This window comes from Lycorma delicatula, chromosome 9 (assembly GCF_047948215.1).
Source record: "Lycorma delicatula isolate Av1 chromosome 9, ASM4794821v1, whole genome shotgun sequence".
Taxonomy (NCBI): domain Eukaryota; kingdom Metazoa; phylum Arthropoda; class Insecta; order Hemiptera; family Fulgoridae; genus Lycorma; species Lycorma delicatula.
Window position 1 is genome coordinate 116,706,686 of NC_134463.1, and position 17,128 is coordinate 116,723,813.

The 17,128-nt window shown below is 32.1% G+C and overlaps 1 protein-coding gene across 2 annotated transcripts in view; it reads left to right on the forward strand.

The window, feature by feature from the left end:
• Positions 1–17,128, forward strand: part of LOC142330201 (uncharacterized) — a 747,772-nt gene that overhangs the window by 626,334 nt on the left and 104,310 nt on the right. The window lies entirely within an intron of this gene.

Below are 17,128 nucleotides of genomic sequence, written 5' to 3' on the forward strand. Positions count from 1 at the left end.
AGTTGTAAAGATCATAAAATAAATAATGTATAAAATACAAAAAGTATGAATCCAGAAAATACGCAAATCCTGGTTGTATTTAAACAACACTTTCGAAAATCATTTGTCTACTTAGGACCTAAAATATATAACATGCTAGAAAATAGTATAAAGCGCATAATTGTTATAAATATCTTCATTAAAGAGGTGAAGAAATGGGTTGCCGGTATTCTGGACACTAGCCCCACCGGGTTAGTCTAGTGGTGAACGCGTCTTCCCAAATCAGCTGATTTGGAAGCCGAGAGTTACAGCGTTCAAGTCCTAGTAAAGCCAGATATTTTTACACGGATTTGAATACTAGATCGTGGATACCGGTGTTCTTTGGTGGTTGGGTTTCAGTTAACCACACATCTCAGGAATGGTCGAACTGAGACTGTACAACATTACACTTATTTACACTGATACATATCATCCTCATTCATCATCTGAAGTAATGAACGGTAATTCCCGGAGGCTAAACAGGAAAAGCAAGAAAGGTATTCAGGATACTAGTGATTTGTTTTCTAAATTAGAATGAATAAAATTAAAATAGTGTTCAAAATTTACGATATCATCAAGTTTTTGTACTGCTGTTGTGAATCAAACTATACACCTCCTTAGATGTGAGGCTTAACCTAAACTTTAGGTTAATTATATTTAGATTAGGCTATTTGTTTACTCACCAGGTTTGTCTAGTGGTGAACGCGTCTTCCAAAATCAGCTGATTTGGAAGTCAAGAGTTCCGGCGTTCAAGTCCTCGTAAAGGTAGTTAATTTTATACAGATTTGATAACTAGATCGTGGATACCGGTATAATTTCAATTAACCACACATCTCAGGAATAGTCGAACTGAGGATGTGCGAGACTAAATTTCATTTACACTCATACATATCATAGTCATTCATCCTCTGAAGTATTATCTGAACGGTAATTCCCGGAGGCTAAACAGGAAAAAACAAAATAAAACAAAAACCAAAGGCTATTCATTTATGTATTATTACCTTTGACATTGGAGCGTATATGTTGCTCTAGGTATTCCAGAAAATGGAACTTTGTATATCTATTGGTAAAATTACTATAGGAATAATTCGAATTTGGATTTGAAAAACTAATAAAAGACGTTATTTAAAATAAATTTTATCATGGATTCTCTATTATATATCAGAGACCAAATATCATTCCAAACAATAGGTGGGAAAGATGAAAGTGCCCCCCAAAAACCGAAAAATGTTCCACCTGCAGAAGTCCTGGCTACGATTTTTTCGGATTCCGTGATGTATTGCTCAAATATTACTTGAAAAAGGCAGGACCATCACCGGGAAGTAACATGCATCACTACTAAACCGATTTCAAGGTGGAATTCAGCTAAACTTACACATCTGTCCAAACAGAATGTGCTTTTTTACGTCGATAATACGTCTGCTATCTTGTCTCAGATTGTCGCTGCAAAACTCCATGATTTACGTTTCGAAGTGCTTCCACATATTCGCTAGATTTTGTTCCCAGCGATTACTTATTCTTTTCAAAACTTAAAAAATGGCTTGCCGGATAAAGATTCATTTCATATGATGCTAAAGCTAAGATAATTGCATTTTTTTGTCAGAGTTGGGCAAATCACATTATACTGAAAGTATTAAAAAGTTGGAAAGTTATCGGTCTAAATGTATCGAATTACAAGGTGACTACGTTAAAAGGCCGAAGAATCCTTGAAAACCCCGTTTAAACGCCCTACATAGAAAATCCTTTGGCGAAAGGATTTATTTATCTTTACGATATTTTTTGTCGATATAATTATATAATCCAACTAATTAAAAACTATTAAAGATTTTCTTAAGCTTGAAATTGTTTAATATTATAAATCCTATTGCAGGCATGTAAATATTTTCAAATTCATAATATTGCGTAACATAAGGAAGTTACAATATGATACTTGAATTTTCATTAACGTTTGTATTACAAACAGGAAATTTATAATACAATTTATACTGACACTGCAAGACAGTCGTTCTCCCAGATGCACTGTATGCCTATGAAACTCTTTTTCAACATAAAAATGAAACTAAAACCGGCCGAATAATTAAAACATATCACAGGATCTTCAGAACCTGTTTAAACAAAAATTACCTGGCGAATTCCCATTAACGAAACCGTATACAAAGAAATCGATCCGATTATCAGCGCGATGAAGAAGTGAAAGATTTCTTATTTTTTTCACATCTTAAGAGTACCTGAGAGCCGAATTCTGAAACAACTGTTTCTCAGGAATTTGGAAAAGAAAACTAGTGGAAGATATGTCCGAGAAATTAAGAAGGATTTCGAAAAAAATGGACTGAGAATCGAGAATGTTTTCGACAAGAGAAAAATAAGCAACTCTCAATTTTTATTTTTATTTTTTTTTGTTTAACCTCCTGGACCACCGTTAGATATTGCTTCAGAGGATAAAATGAAAGATTTGTAGCGTGTGTGAAAATGCCATAACTGACCGGGATTCGAACGCGGAACCTCCGGATGAAAGGCCGAGACGCTACCACTCGCTCACGGAGGCCGGCACCCAATTTAATCAATATATAACAAGTGAACGGTGAGACACACTAACGAGTAATATGTTGCATCACGCTTATCCCGCTCATGCTGTTAAGTTAGCTCTAGGAGATAGTTAAGAAAACTGGTCGCTTAAACTGTTCGAGGCTCACTAGGCCTTCGTGGCACACACATTCGGTCTTACGCTTTAGTGAGACCTAATATGGTGGTGGCGGGAGTAATCCCAGTAAACCATTATTACTGCATTCCTTTTAGAATTAAGATTCTCCTTTCGAAATTTTATTTGCGTTATAGATTTTTTAATTCTGGGTAGCAATTACTATATTAAGTTTTCTCATTTCAAACCGGCTTTTTTGCACTAATTTCAATTATTTTTATTTTTTAGAGAAAGTTCTTCTGGTAATACCGTGAAGAGTTTTTAATAAAAAATTAAATAGTCTGGTGGATCATTTGATACAATTATTTTATCAACACTCATTCTTAGTAACTTGATGAATTGTAATTCTGAAGTTTTTTAAACACAAAATGTACAATTTTTTTCTTTTAATTTAATGGTTTTCTTATTGCCCTTAAACGTTTAAATAAAATTCATCCAGTTTGTAAATCTCCCAAAATATTACTAATAGGAAAAGGAACTCCCATTTTAAAATTAACAAAAATTTCTTTAAATTGTATTCACTTCTATTTAATTTCAATTTTAACCGATTGAAATTTTTTTAAATATATCCTCTATTTAAAAATTAGTAGTATGTCCTATAAAAAGGTTGCTCCTCATAAAGTCCGTGACAAACTCTATTTTTCGTGAAGAAGGAATAGCTTATTAGTAAATATTTAAAACTAAGAAATAGTTGGCGTTGCTGAGATTATAGTCGTATAAATTTCTGTGTTTAGTTCACGATTGCATTTGTTGCCTAACTAACAAATTATGTTTATTAAACCAGATTATCTCGTTCATACATAACTTCGAATAAATATTATAATGGACTCTAATTGTCATAACGGACGCAGATATAAATAAACAAAGCGACTGAAGTGAAATTCCTTCCGTTTTAGTTTTGCATGGAATGTCAAACATTGCATGAAAATAAAACGCATATCAACTAGAATTTATAGAGGTAATTTTAATTAAATACACCGACCATAGATAGCGCTCGCTATAAAAAAAAAACTACGTCAGTCGCCCGTATACGATAATCTTGATACAATAGAATTCTCTATTTCGTAGCTGATATGCTATTTTTTTAAGCTTTATTATTCATCCAGTAATTAAGTTATGTTGAAAAATGTATATATATATATATATATATATATATATATAGAGAGAGAGAGAGAGAGAGAGAGAGAGAGAGTATTCAAAAAGTGACGCAACCTTATTGAAGAATGTTTCCTTTTTTTGCTGGTTTAATTAAGGAAAATGGGTTACATAATGCAGCAGAGAAAATTGATTGTTTCCCATTACATTAGATTTGCCAGTTATGCCCAGACCCAGAATGCCTTCACAGAAAAATATGATGTGGATGCACCAAATAAGTCCTCCATCAAGCTCCTGTACAACTTCCAACAGACAGGGAATATGCCAGATGCGGCCAAAAGTAATAGACCGAAAGTGCTAACATCAGAAAAGTTGATCAACTTGCAAGCTGCAGATTCTGTTAATCCCAAGAAGTCTGTGCGAGCCTATTTAGCCAGTCTGGTTTCTCCGTCATTAGTGCCCATACGCATTGCGCAACTGTTTAAAGACGCATCCGTACAGAATTCGTGTCGTTCACGAGTTATTACCTGCAGAAAGTGGAAAACGTATAGCTTTCTGCCAGCGGTTCATGTCATCTATACCGGCAGATGGGGAAGCACTTGATGTTGGTTTCGGTCAGACGAGGCACGATGCAATGTCACGTAGGCGAATCATCATGACGTTCTTCCATTACAGAGTGAACAGTGAGCGCTACGTGCATGTGGTGCAACAATTCGTTAACACTGTGTCTGCAGATCGACTAGAGTACACGTGGTTTCTGGAGAATAATGCTACGGCTCATTCAGCCAACAACACTATGACTTTCTTGGATTAGTGTTTTCATTGACAAATGGTTTCGAAGGGGTTGTGACCCCTTAGTTACCTGATTTATACCCTCCGAACTTTTCTTGTGGAGATCCTTAAGGATGCCGCTTACAAAACTCATCCTTACACCGTTCCCGAATTGCAGAGTGAAATTTAACGGTGTGTCTCTGCAATACCTCAAGAAACGTTCAACATCTCTTTAGGAGCATGTAACGTATTCAATTATGTGTATCGCATAAAGGAGGCCTCTTTCAACTGCTATTTTAACTTACTCATTTTCCCGTAAGGTTGCGTCACTGTTTCCCGTAAGGTTGCGTCACTGTGTGTGTATATATATATATCTGAAAATTCAAATAATTCATCAACATATTTATGAAAAATTTTGGTAAAAAATAATTCAGAGCAAGGATCCAACGATTCTTAGTTTTAATTGAACATAGATACTAAATGTATCGTTCTGATTTATACAAAGATAATAACCGCTAGGAAATCTATGAGTCAATCGGATAGTTTTAAAAGTGATTAAATTTTCATATTCTTCCTTGTTACACCTGTTAAGTATATATATACCAAACATAATCGACATTTTTTTTAATTTCACAAGTATTATTAGTTAGTATATTTATATTGTTATATCGTGTGACAAATAATATTGATGTAAAGTTAACCGAAAAATGTACAACTTAGTTCTAAGAAATATGTATAATACTTAACAAACGATGTATATAAAATAAATATTTTAAACTGAATTTATATACCGTATTATTTTTATATTATATTAAAATGAAAGATATATTACATAATTCCTATTTCGTAAATGATATCTACAAAATAGTTTATTTCCGATTTTAATAAATGCGATACAAAGATAAGATTGAACCTTAAACGTATATGTTACAGACCATGATTTTTTCACCTTAAAATACACGTCAATCTATATTCTTTCACTGTACGTAAGCTGTGATAAATATATTTCAATTAACCTATTGGTTTAAAAACATTTTCTTTTTTTTTTTAAATATATATATATATATATATATATATATAATAAAATTATGTTATTAAAAATAATAATAATAATAAAGTAAAAAGTTAGATCATAAGTTAGTACGCTTTTTAAACATTTCTTCTAACTCTGTTAAATAATTATACGCTGCAAAGCAGATGGTTAGTTTTTTAGGTCATATTAATTTACTTTTTTCATTTAATAAAATGTTATATTCTTAATTACCTTTTATTCAATTAAATACATACTGTAATACGGTTTTTATTTCTAATTATTTAGTTTCGCTTTATTTTTTTTCAATATTTTGTTAAATTATTGATATTATTTGTTCTTATTTATTTTTTATACGGAAAGGGAATAAAATAAACCAGCCGGGAATATTTTGTGGGAAAAGAAACGTTTGGTGCTTATAAAAAGAGTCCGATAAAAGAAAAAGAGATAGTATGACAGAGTAAGTAAAAGAGAGAACGTTTATGAAACGGATAGAGTGGCGGTTCACACCCCTGTACGATCAATAATGTGTACCCGTGCTTGCTTGTGTTATTGCGCCAACTCCAGAAGCGTACAGGCCCCAGCCTAACCTGGAAGACCCGTTTCTGCAGCGTTTGTTAGTAAACATTGCTTTATTGTTGGTTTATATTTTGTGATTATAATTAAAGAAGTGATATATTATTTTTGTTTGTGATATAAGTGTTATAAACTAATTATAATTGTGATCTAATTAACCGGTATTTACGGATAATCGACTTTTTATTTTGTACACACATACACATGCGTATATATATATATATATATATATATATATATATATAACACGCTTTTTTTCTTACACTTCTTTCATATCTATTCCACCATTTTAATAATATACATATTTGTAATTTAATTAATTGTTATCTTTTACAATTGCTTTTAAGTTTATTATTATTATATTTTAACTAAAAGTATATTATTTTATAATTTTATTTTTTTATTTTTTTTCTTAAAACTAAGAAAAAAAAGTGTTGCAGGGAAAATTTTCAAACTTGAATGGTCGATTTATCAGAATGATCGTATTTTTGTTTCAAACTTAAGTACATCGTTATAAGTTTAACCAAATGTTTTCTTTAATTATATATATATTTTTTTCTTTTTCTGTTTATTTTTGAAATAAGTATTTTACAGAATAGTTTTGATTACAGATTAACCATATGAAACGCGTGTAATTTGTATCAAAGAATAAACAGAATTTTTTTATTGTTAATTTTATCAGCGCAATTAAATATTAATATAACCAAATTTTAATGAAAATTTAATTTTTAAATAATTATTTTTCAAAGGTGACATCATATCAATTAATTAAAAATAAAAAAATGATTTTAAGAAAATTTTAACAATAGAAAGTTGTCGCAATTCCAAGTAGTTTTCCAACTGCGGTTGTGATGAGTGAAATTTGTATTAATTTCTGCTTTCATTCTAAAGTAAAGTAATTATTTTCAATATTTTTTTTAATATTTTTTTATTTTTGATAAATGAAAGAAATATTGGATTTTATGTTTTATGTACAGTTTATTTTACAAAATTTATAGAAATTCAATTTATAGAAATTCAAGTATTTTATAATAGAAATTACACCTAATTGCTAATTGTTTTAATTTTTTTTCTTTTTTGATTTTACTCTGCAATAATGTAATCAGAAAAATATTAATTTGCTCGGTATCTCAGTTTTCGTTTAATATTAATAAATAACTTATTTTATTGTAAAATATATTTATAAAAAACAAACAATTTTTTATGGAGGATGTTCGGTTAGTTCAATATTTGATTTTTTACATGTTATTTAAAACCTAAATATTAATTTTTATAGATAAATTAATGTATACCTTGTAGCTATTTTTTTTTCCTTTCATATTATCGAACTTCCCTGCTTGCTTGTATTGTATTTAAATAAAACTTCTTATAAATTTTTATTTCATTTATAAACAAATAAATATATTTTTTTTATTCTGATCGTTACATAGTAATAAAATCTATAGATTGTATTTATCAGAAATAGGTAGATATGATATTCTATGAATAAAAAAAGAATTAACCAATCATTCGCCTAGACTTATCAAGGGAAACTGTGGTAAAACCTTGATCAGAATAGCATCAAAAAATATAAAATTAATTATATTTAAAAACTAGCAATGTTAGACTGTTTGTTTTCCTCTCGAAAAAAAATAATTTAGTAAATTAAAGTTCAGTTTATTTTTTTTATCGCTATAAAAAAATAGGTTACACGATAAACATTTTTTATATAAAATTAATTTGTAAATAAATTTGGAATTGTTTAATTTTATATGACATACGTATTATTTTGAAAAGGGAAAGATGGATTGCAAAGTTATACGAAATCGAGGAAAAATTTTGGCCATTTTCTAATATTGTCAAAGGTAATTTATATTTTCCAGTTGATAAATACCCACGGCTATATAACTTTTAAGAAATATTATTGTAAAAATTTATTTCGTCTAAACAAACAAATCAAGGTGGGTAAGTTGTCAGGGGTTACATCATAAGTTGTTATTAAATATTATAGAGTAATGTGTTTTGAAAATGATTGGTTTTTCGGAATCCGACAGCCAACTTTTTTTTTTTTTAACAAGTTATATTTAGCCAATACAAAATACAACTTTTTTTCAATCATTAAACAGAAAGAAATTTACTAATATGTTGAAGCATTACTTCAAAAAGACTTCTTCATTTCTGTATCTTCTTTTTCCTGTTTAGCCTCCGGTAACTACCGTTTAGATAATTCTTCAGAGGATGAATGAGGATGATATGAGTGTAAATGAAGTGTAGTCTTGTACATTCTCAGTTCGACCATACCTGAGATGTGTGGTTAATTGAAACCCAACCACCAAAGAACACCGGTATCCACGATCTAGTATTTAAATCCATTTCTGTATCTATCTCCGTAAAAATTCACATAAATAGGAAACGATTAATTCTCTGGAGTTTTCTTTTATTTTTTATTTAGTTGTTTGGGACGCATCCACAATTTCTCAATATTTTGTGTAGGTGCCGCTGTCTCAAAATCGACAAAATTCTCAGGACGGTTCACGGTGAGGCGTTCAACGTTGTAATCTTCAAAATAAGAAATATCGTCGTAGAATTTCCATTTATCAGATATAATTATTGAAATAATTATAATTAGTAAAGCGTCTTTGGTACGATCCGGAACAGGATACATAAAACACTGTTTTGTTTCTCTGCAGATTCCACCGGAAATCCACCGGTTGGGGAGAATTCTTCCACTATTGTATTTTCGTTTTTGAGAAAGAAGACTCGTCGATCTCCACTGTCATGCCGGGACCGCCAATTTTTATAGGATTTTTTTTGTTTGTGCAGGCTATCTGCACAAACTTCACGGAAATAATTCTTCCGATTAGCGATACTTTCAGTTTGCATTCGATTTTTTGAGATAAAATTTAATCGTTGCATATTCGTTAACCTCCCGTAAATAAAGAAAATAACTTAATCAAGTTTTAAATTGCTACCTTCTAACCGTATTAGATATATATTTTGGGGACATGATAGTTTATTGTACAACTGACGAATACTATTTGCACTATAATTAAATTTCATTTCATGCTTCTTTTTACAATATCTTACAGTGTGCAATATTTTTCTTTATTGCAAAAATTTCACTGCATTTTTAGAATTGTTAACATCTCGAACTATTGAAGCCATTTTACTCAGCGATATAATAACATACAAATCAAAAATAGTCAGAAGAAATAAATACGATTACCGTGAATCTACACGGGTTATTTCTCGGACTTAATTTTTGTTTATTGCTTTTTAAAAAGTAATAATTCTTTTATTATAAAAAAAATTTTTAAACTTGGAAAACATTTTATAGTTGCTTAAAATAAAAAATACACTACTGAAATATATTTTTATTTTCATTAGTAGTTAGTAATGGACCTACCTATTAATTTATTTTTAAATAAATAATGATTGACTGACAGATAAACATGAAAAGTATGAAGTTAACTGACCTCATTTCTATGTTTTAAATTAAAAATCGTTATTACTATTTATTAATTTTTAAATGTATAATATAATATTTTATTTCATATAAGAGTAATGTAGAGCGATTATAAAAGTGGTAAGGGAAAATTACTTATATTCACGCACGCTAAATGCGTTCAAAAATATAGATTTAAAGTTAGTGGATAGAAATAATAACTGAGTAAATGTGATGAAAGTTTGACAGACTGATGACTACTTCCTTTTAAAGTAGCTCTTCAATTTGTGTTTTCGTTTCTTGTAATCCTTTTTTATTAGTATATATATGATAACATAATAATTTAAAACAGAATTTTAAAAGTTGGTAGCATTTATCATTTTTTCACTTATATTAATAAAAAAATAAATAAATATATATTTAATTTTTCAGTATTTTTTCGTTTTACGCCTCCCCACTTTTTTCGCATTTTTTCACATAAAAAATGACTTAGTATAGTATGTTTTATAATAATCGATGAATAAAACATTAGAGAAATACCGTAGTAATTTTATAACCCAATAATATATTAGAGAAAACACATTAAGTAGCTGTTTTATACCGGCCATTTTAAACATTCTCCATATTAACGTATTTTACATATTAAAAATACAGAATGTCCCATATATAACACAACCCAGCCTTATATTGGTAGGTATTAAAATAATAAAAAGGCATGTGTAAATGTAAATGTAATTTTTATTATTACCATCCATTACCTTACATTTAGAGTAAATGTTGGAAGTGGCTGCCATCTTCTTGAATACAAGCTTCAATTCTTTTTACAGCGTTTCTTGCAACTTTTTTCAAAGTTTGTGGCTGAATATTTAATACAGCTTGTTCAATATTGACTTTCAATCGTTCAAGTCTTCGTGGTTTGTTGTTGTAGGGTTTTTAAGGAAAAAACCCTACAACAACAAACCACGAAGGTGGATTGGTATTACCTCAAGGGAGGTAACCCCGTAGAAAAAAATCCGCCGCAGTCAAATCTGGAGATCTTGGTGGCCATAAGCCTCGACCGATACCAAAGAATTCCTCGACGAAATCCGAAGTTGAACCTGCATAGTGCGATGTCGCACCGTCATAGGCGCCCACCACACGCCCAACTTCTGCGGGTGTAATTGTTTTTCGTGATAAACGTGGGGATTTTCAGCGCTCCAAATTCTACTGTTTTGGCTGTTTACGTAGCCATCCAAATGAAACCGTGCTTTATCTGTGAAAAATAACGAATCCATAACATTAATTCCCTCACGCAGAAATCGACGGAACATTTGACAATATTGTAGCCGTTTTTCTTTGTCGGGCTCAAGAAATCGATGAACCTTTGAATGCGATAAGGTCGTAATTGTAATTGTTTGGTCGCCCGATGAACAGTTGATTTAGACAAATTAATTTCAGCAGACAAACGTCTGATCGATTTATTTGGCGAGGCGAGTAATCGGTCTTTGATTTCAGTGACTGTATCTGTATTCAACACTGACGCAGATCTTTGGTGTTCCTTGTTATTAACAGAACCGGTCTCTCTAAATTTTGCGACTAACCTTAATACTGATGTTTTGTTAGGAGCTGGTTTATCTGGGTACTTATGGCGAAACAAATCTTCCACTGCAACCGCTCATTTCGTACTGAAGTACGACTCGACAATGAAAACACGTTCATCTAGCGAAAACACCATCTTGTCTCTAGCAATACACTGAACGTTATGATTGCATTGTTGTTACTATCGGTAGTGTTCTACTGCGTTGCCGCGATGTTCAAATGTTGGACATTGACTTTTGAAATTTCATGGATGAGTGATTGATAGGTTGCGTTTTATATGGGACACCCTATATAAGAATTATTGCTTATAATTATAAATATAATCTAACTAAATTTAACCTACGCTCGCTAACCTTGACTAATTAACAGTAATGTTTTGATTATTTAAGTAATAAACAGTTACAATAATTACTGAATTTATTTTTTCCCCCTTCTCACTGACCGGATTCCACAACGAAGCACGACACAGTCCGGGGGTGTCCACTTACTCTAACGAGCTTCCCCGCCTACCGGCAGGACAGGTCGGCTCGCCGGTCGGATCTTATGCTATCGCCTGCCTCTAACCCCAGTGATAGGGTTACCTGGCCCAGCTATGCCGTTCCTGTTCCCTCACCCAAGGATCCGAGACTCGGTCTTGATGTCTTCTTGCCCCTAACAGAAACACCCAAAAGGCATCCCCCCCGGGATTACGGTGTTTTCCATTCCTCTCAAAAGAGGGCGAGAGAGTCTCCGTGCTTCATCATTGCCACCCATCTGTACTAGCACAAAAGAATGGCGGCTCAGCAGAGGGCTGTCCCTCATCCTCTCATCGTTCCAGCAGCTCTATCCTTCAGCTGAAGGATCCGACAAGCAAGCAAGTTGAAAAAAATCCCAATACCGGGCTGTACAACCCTCCAGCGTGTGATCCTCTGAACCACAAACACCACACCTCCACGAAGTAGAACATTGGGCCCGCCGGTGACCCTTTTAACCACAGTTTAGTGCGGTCAGGACCCGTGCATCCAAAACGACATATGCCCCAGGCCCCAACACCTGAAGCAGCAGTCCTCAGGGTCACGCATGCGTACTCGACAATACACCCAGCCTACCTTCACCTGCTGAGCAATCAACTGCTTGGCCTCCCCACATGTCGTAATGACAGTAGCATTCTGCGTGTTGCCAAACGCAGCACGAAGTGAAGACACGCGAAATTCGGCGTCAGATCCAACTACCCGCCTCACGCCTCCACCACCTTAGTTTCAGCCACCGTGTCCTCAAGGTTGTGAGTATGGACCACAGCCGGCCCTCCATCGACTGCAGGTCCACCAGCAATCCCCCCGTACCACCACGACTGGCCCCTCTTCAGTGCCGCAATCTTGTCGGCTCCCCGCACTCGCATACGCAGTTCGCCACAACCGCCCTGCCGCAAAGACAGAATATCACCAAGTTCCTAATTCTCCATGGACTGCTTCACCTGCTTTACGAGGTCAGCGTACGATCGGTTTTATTATTTATTGTTTTAAATAATCAAAACGTTACCGTTAATTAGTCAAGGTTAGCGGGCGAAGCGAGTGTAGGGTAAGTTTGGTTAGATTATAATTACTCTGCAAATACCCACTGATTCGGGAGAATCTGCCTCTATTGTACTTTCTCTTTGAAAATGAGGACCGTCTATTTATACCGTCATTCCTGGACCACCTTTATAGTAAATGATCAGCACACACCTTTCTCAGGTACATTTTTCAATCCGTTATTGCTTTACTGGACATTAACCTACTCTTACTGTTAATAATTTACAATATTAGAATTAACAATAAATAAAAACAATATTTTATCGAATTAAATGTATAGTGGAGGACATGAAAACAGACACATAATTACAACATCAATTTTTTTGCCGTATCTCGGCTATTTTTTAACCGATTTTCAAAAATAAAATTTAATTTTTTCAAAATAAAAGGCTTAATATTTTAGTTAATTACATAAATTTTGATAAGACTAATATTTGTGGAGATATAACGAATTGAAAAATAAACATGTCTGCCATTTTGTAATTTGTTTAGGTATTTAAGTCCTGATTTTTTGCTAATTTTAAAACTTTATTATCAAGACGTTTACCAAATATTAATGTGTTTCCTCTACCCGAACTTGAGATATAAATTTTTATATAAAAATAACAAAATGGGGGGAAAACGAAAGAGAAATTACCATTTTTCCTAAGGATACTTTTTGTTTAGTTTTACAAGTAGAATCCGAAAAAGTATAGCGAGCCCACCATTTTAGAAACATTCTGTATATACAGATGGAGTTGCTTACAGGGCTGTCATAATTTCTTTAAGAAATTCATCCTCAGTTCAGCTGATTTTTGTTTTTTTTTTTTTTAGAGAGACAGAGGAAAATAAAAATAGAAGTATATAAAACATATTGAACGAAAGGAATTGCATCAGACCAGACGACCAATTGATTAAAGAAAAATAAGAGAATTACCAAAAATTACGCAAAATTTTATTCGAAATCTTGAAACAAAAACGAAATTCAATGCATTTATAAAAATTTCTATGTCAGTGGTACAGTGGTAGTATCTCAGCCTTTCATCCGGAAGTCCCTGACTTCGAATTCTCCAGTCAGGCAGGACATTCTTTACACACTATAAAATTTCCATTCCATATTTCCACACATAAGTTTTCAGTTGATGTGATAAATTAATTATCAACAAAGAGAAAAAGGGATATCCGAGATAAATTTTCATAAAATATTGGAATTATAATCTGTTTTGATTTTTAACCTTAACAGTAGATATACGGAGTTTAGGGAATGCAACTTAATTCAAGTAAACATCTTTTGAAATAGTTTTAAGGGGAATTAAAAACAATTTGAATAAATATTAAAATTATGGGTGTAAATATTCGTGAATAATTTTAGTATTATTTCTAAGGTGAAGCTAATTGATAATTTGATTTTATAAAATCAATTGAATCTCCCTTCTTCTACCTTGAAGGTTACTGAAGGAAAATTAATTTCGTAGGGTAGCTTTTACGTAAGAGTAATATCTAACAAATTTCCAGCTCTTTCATTCTTGGCACTCCTTTTCAACACATTTTTAATGTAATTTCTTGTGTTAAACAAAACATATTTACTTCCTTTTCCTTAAGAGTAATCTTTTAAAATTATAATTTTCTAGCTCCACCGAAAGTCGAAGAATTGGAGAAGATCGAGTTAATGAGGGCAGACTTTCCCATTTATTGTATTGTGTGTGTGTGTGTGTGTGCGCGCGCGCGTGTGTGCGTGTGCTCGCGCGTGCGCGTGCGCGTGTGGGTGTGGGTGTGTGTGGAATTGACTAGTATTTTTTATTTAATTTGCTTTAGCATTCTTCGTACTTAAGAATTTATTCCTTGTCTCTCTCTGTAATTTGTAGTATATTTTAAATAATAATGGTACATTTATTTTTTTTTAAATTAAATGTTAAGTATTCATCTTATAATGTAAAATAAAATAAACAATATGTTTCGTTGAAATAAAGAAAATTCTCTTCAAATTTTTTTAGCCAAACTATGAATGAATTGTGCTTTTATTTGGCAAATTATGCACACCTTAAATATCGCGAAGTGCATGATATTTAGCTATAACAGATCCCATATTTCGATAATAAATTTTTTACGATTTGTAAACGTTGTTAAGCCGTGTAGCCTTCCATAATTTTTTTGTCATAAATTACTGAAAACAAATGATGCTTGAAAAGTTTTTAAAAGATATCAGCGTTAGAATCAAGATATCAACGGTGGTTGATATCTTGATTCTAATCCTGAAAATTGACAGGTTATGGTGTAACCTGTCAATTTTTTGCACTCAAATGACAGACTCCTTATATAGAAAAAAATATTTAAATCTATTTTATTTTATTTTGAAATTTATTCTGCAATTCTTTGTTTACTTGCCCAATTTACAGCAGGCCTTTATTTATTCATTTATTCCCTAAGGAAATAGAAACATACGACCTTATAAAATACGTATATAGGAGTAAATAAGTCAATGAAGAGACAAGATGCCGCTTGGGATTTTACATCCGGCTTGGAACAATCTTTTAACTGAAATCCCTAAAGTCAATGAAGTTTTATAACAATTGGATAAACCGTCTTTGTGTGACTTATTTGATTAAATTATAATTTATTTTTTAACTAGCTTTTACCCATTTTATAAACACAGCTTTCTCCTCCATTTTCTAAGAAAGGATTATTTGATTAAAACACAGTAAAACATTTGACAGAGTCACTCCCTCTATTCCGTGTCGATACGTCATTGGACTTCACACTATGAATAAACTTTCTTAGAAAATCTAACTGCACAATATTGTGAAATGATATTTATTTAACGTTTTGCTGAAGTTTATAGTGTGGGCTTTTATTTATTCAATCTATCATTTTGTTTGACAGATACTTCTTCTTTACTGTTAATTAATATTCAAATTGGATAATTATAATAAATTTTATAACGAGAAAGAAATATCTAGGACAATTTTTCACCGTATTTCAAGAGCGTAATGAAAATTTCAGAAATTATTTTATTAAAGTTTTTTTTTTTTAATTTTATGGGCTTCAAAAATATTTTAATAATATTAATAAAAAATAAAACTTTTTAAAAATATCAAAGCTCCCGTTCATTTTTCTGGGAAATAGGGATAGACTTTCTTAGGGGATATCACTTAGGCTGTTCTCCATATGTTAGATGTATTCATTTTTTTAATTTAATAGTAACAGATGAATAAATTATTTACTCTGCTTTCACATAAATATATTTAAATAAAAGACGATTTTCGTTTTGTATGTGCCCTAATAACTTAAAAACTGCTGAACCGATTTCGCTGAGAATTTAACAATTTATTATTATTTTTCCCGGGAGTGTTGTTTACATGTTATTACTTCATTGATATTAGCAACCATAAGTTCAAGATTTACGTGGAAAAGAAACCAATAATATTAACAGGTGATTTTCGTCAGACCATTACCTGTCCAGCGGATGATTACCATGTTCAACACCAGTTGATGCGTGTTTAAAAGCATCAAAATTTGTAAGACTAACAAACTGGCATTAACGACAAATATGCGTTTTCAGTTGTAAAATGATAATTCTACCTGGTTTTTTCCTGTTTAGCCTTTAGGAATCACCGTCAAATATTACTCAGAGGATGATATATATGAGTGTAAGTGTAGTCTTGTACAGTTTCAGGTCGACCAATTCTGAAATGTGTGGTTAATTGAAGCCCAACCACCAAAGAACATCGGTATCCACGATCTAGTATTCTAGTATTCAAATCCGTATAAAAGTAACTGTCTTTACTAGGATTTGAACGTTGGAACTCTCGACTTCAAAATCAACTGATTTGCGAAGACGCGTTCATCACTAGCCCAACCCGATGGGTTTGCAAAACAGTTATTAACTACAACAAAGCACTGCCGGGTCCACTAGTAATCAAATAAATTCATACGAAGCATTTTTTTTCATTCACAGTCCATTATAAAAAATTATAATGAATTGTGTATACCTCAAATGTTTTACCGAAATTACATCCATAAAAACAACTTGAACTGATACAGTATTGCTACAATTTTGTCTTTTTTTTTGTTCATTCACCTAGGGGCTGAAACACAGCTCCAAGGAAGATTTAGGAGAAATTCTTCACTCCTGCGCTTCTTCCGCCAGCTTTGTCTGGATAATCTTAAAACCGCGTGCCACGATCGCTAGTTCAACACCAGTAATAATATGCTTTGTTAGCACTCCCAATAGTATTCTCTGAGATATGTACCATCTTGAAGAATCGTTGTGCCTTCAAAATTTAAAAAAAATAAGTTCAATTTACGTAAATGTTGTTGGGTAGGTTGTAGAAAATTGTGAATTCTCGAATGGAATTTTTCATGGATGTCAACAGGATCTTTATTATAGTTCAACCGATACTGAAACAAAA